Source organism: Elaeis guineensis, chromosome 2, assembly GCF_000442705.2.
Source record: "Elaeis guineensis isolate ETL-2024a chromosome 2, EG11, whole genome shotgun sequence".
Taxonomy (NCBI): domain Eukaryota; kingdom Viridiplantae; phylum Streptophyta; class Magnoliopsida; order Arecales; family Arecaceae; genus Elaeis; species Elaeis guineensis.
The window spans coordinates 12,129,036-12,132,443 of NC_025994.2; positions in this window are offsets into that span (position 1 = coordinate 12,129,036).

Here is a 3,408-nt window from a genome sequence, read left to right on the forward strand (position 1 = left end):
AGACAATATTAGCCATCGCTAATGCCGTCGCTAATACTCACAATAGTGCGCTCGTACAGAGATGAGGCCGTGGGGCAGAGGCTGCAAGGTCGGGGCCGCAGGTTAGGGACGGCGGGGCAGGGGCCGAACAGTCAGGTCGGTGGGGATGGGGCCACGGGGAGGTTAGTGGGGTAGGGGTCGTAGGGTTCGACCGACGGGGTCGGGGAGGCTGCGAGCGTGGTAGGGTCGGGATGACTGCCTCGGGGCCGCGGTGTAGGAGGCATCGGCGAGGTCAGGGCTGCTGCGGGTGAGAAGGGGCTGGGATGGCAGTCTTGGCACCGCGACGTAGGAGGCACTGGTGGAATCGGGGCAGCCACGGGCGAGGCAAGGTCGTGGCGACAGCGTAGGAGGCACCGGTGGGTCAGGGTGGCCACAGGTGAGGTGGGGCTGGGGAAGCAGGCTCAGGGACGTGACGTAGGAGGTGTCGGCAGGGTTGAGATGACTGCGAGCGAGGCAGGGTCGAGGCGGCTAGCTCGAGGCCATGGCTTAGGAGGAACCGATGAGGTCGGGGCGACCGCGAGCGAGGCAGGGTCGGGGCCGCGGGCATGGGGCCGCAGTGTGGGAGGTGTCGGTGGGGTCAAGATGCCGAAAAGGAGGACACATGGGAAAAGGGGAATGCCAGGAAGGATGCACCGAGGAGGGGGTCGCCGTCGATCAGAAGGAGGCACCGACGAGGTGGAAAAAAGTCGAGGAGGAGAACGAGAGGGGATTCATGGGAAAGAGGAGAATGAGTATGAAATTTTTTTTTCCTTCGACAAACAAAGTGTTTATTTTAGCAGGACTATTATCGACGACAAGATAGCCGTCGATAATACAATTGATAAAATATTATTTTATATGTCAGGATATTAGCGACGGTAGTTTCCGTCGCTAATACCCATTCACCATCGCTAATACTATTAAATTATTATTGAAATATTAAGTTTTCTTCAAAATTTTTAAAATAATTTTTTTTTAATTATTAGTGATTGTAAATTATTTCATCGTTAATGTCGTTGCTAATACTATTAAATTTTAATATTAATTTTTTTCCTTCTTGGTCATTTTTTGGGTGGTTAAAAATTATGATTGTGTATTATTAAATTTTTAAATATAATTAATTTATAGATCAAGTCTTAATTAATTTAAATTAAATTTAATTTAATTAAGTTTGACTTAATTTAAGATCAATTAGATTTTAATATTTCAAGTAGGACTTGGATTTAAAATCTTATTGAATTAGATTTGACAGGATTTCGAATTGAATTCGAATCGAATTTGAATTGGATTTAAATTGAATCATAGATCAAGTTTTAATTAATTTAAATCAAATTTAACTTAATTTAGTTTGACTTAATTTGAGACTAATTGGATTTTATAATTCAAGTAGGACTTAGATTCAAAGCCTAATTGAATTAGATTTGACAAGATTTCAAATTGGATTCGAATCAGATTCGAATTGGATTCAAATTGAATCATGATCAAATTTTAATTAATTTAAATCAGATTTAATTTATTTAAGCTTAACTTAATTTAAGATTAATTAAATTTTATAATCCAAATAAGACTTGGATTCAAAGCTTAATTGAATTAGGTTTGATAAGATTTCAAAATAGATTCGAATCAGATTCGAATTGAATTTAAATTGAATCATAGATCAAGTCTTAATTGACTTAAATCAAATTTAATTTAATTAGATTTGACTTAATTTAAGATTAATTAGATTTTATAATTCAAGTAGGATTTGGATTCAAAGCCTAATTGAATTAGATTTGATAGAATTTTGAATTATATTTGAATCAAATTCAAATTAAATCATGGATCAAGTCCTAATTAAGTTAAATTAGATTTAATTTAAGCAGATTTGACTTAATTTAAAGCTAATTAGATTTTATAATATAAGAATTTAAAGTCTAATTGAATTAGGTTTGATAGGATTTTGAATTGAATTCGAATAAGATTCGAATTGGATTCAAATTGAATTCAAATTAAAAATTATTTTTTTTAATTAATTTAAATCAGATTAAATTTAATTTAATTTAAAAATAATTAAATTTTATAATTTAATTAAGATTTAGATTCAATATCTAATTAAATTAGGTTTGACAGAATTTTGAATTGGATTCAAATTGGATTCGAATTGAATCCAAATTGAAAATTATTTTTTTTAATTGATTTAAATTTAATTAAATTTAATTAAGTTTAATCTAATTTGAAGGTAATTAATATTTACAATCCAAGTAAGACTTTGATTTAAAGTCTAATTGAATTAAGATTGACAGAATTTTGAATTAGATTCGAATTGAACCTAAATTAATTTTTTTTTAATTAATTTAAATCAAATTTAATTTAATTAATCTTGAATTATTTTGAGACTAATTAAATTTTATAATCTAAGTAGAACTTAGATTCAAAATCTAATTAAATTAGTTTTGACAGGATTTCGAATTAGATTCGAATTGGATTCGAATTGAATCCAAATTATTTTTTAAATTATTAGTGATGAAAAATATTACCATCACTAATTCGATCATTAATAATATTTTTAAAAAAATTATTTTTTTAAATTATTATTTAGATTTTTTTTAAAAATTATTAGCGGCAACAAGATTTCTGTCGCTAATAATCCCAATTCACTATTGCTAATAATTATTTTATATTTAAATATTATAAAAAAATTAAAAATTTTAAATACTTTTAGAGATGGAAAGTACCATCGTTAATAATTATTTGATGGTAAAATTTTTGATCAATTTTGTGGTGGTTAAAAGGTGTTATTAGTGATGAAATTTTTTGCCGAATTTTTTGCCGTCTCTAATATTATCGGTAATATTCAATATTCTTGTAATAGTTGTTGTAGGGTATTTTCTTATCACCATTTTTTCTTTCTTCTTTTTCTCGATGAGGAGTTTTGCCTTCCTTGGCTCGAGCATATTTTGGAGCTCGGGCTAAGAGCTCGACATAGTCTTTCGAAAAGTTCTTATTGAGGGAGAAAACTGGGCACTCGTTCTTAAGTCCTCATTTCATCGCCGACATGACAACGAACTTTTTAAAGTTTTGGACTTCAAGCATGGCCACATTAAAATACACCGCATAGTCTCTTAACAGCTCATCTTCTCTTTGCTCAACAAAAAAGAGGCCGTCATTGTTCTTCCATTGCAGCCTCTGGCTACCGAAATGCGTAACGAACTGCTTTCCTAACTACTTGAAGGAATGGTTTGGTTCCCTTAGGAATTCTCAAAAAAATAGTAGCTAGGTTTCGAAGCTGAAGCCATCATTTTATTAATGGCTAGCTCCCTAGAATTCGCTGATTCGGCGTTCCAGTTTCCAAACATTTCTCTCAAGTTCATCTTCTCACCGGGGTAGTGCCAGTGCAAGCTCGAGGTGGAG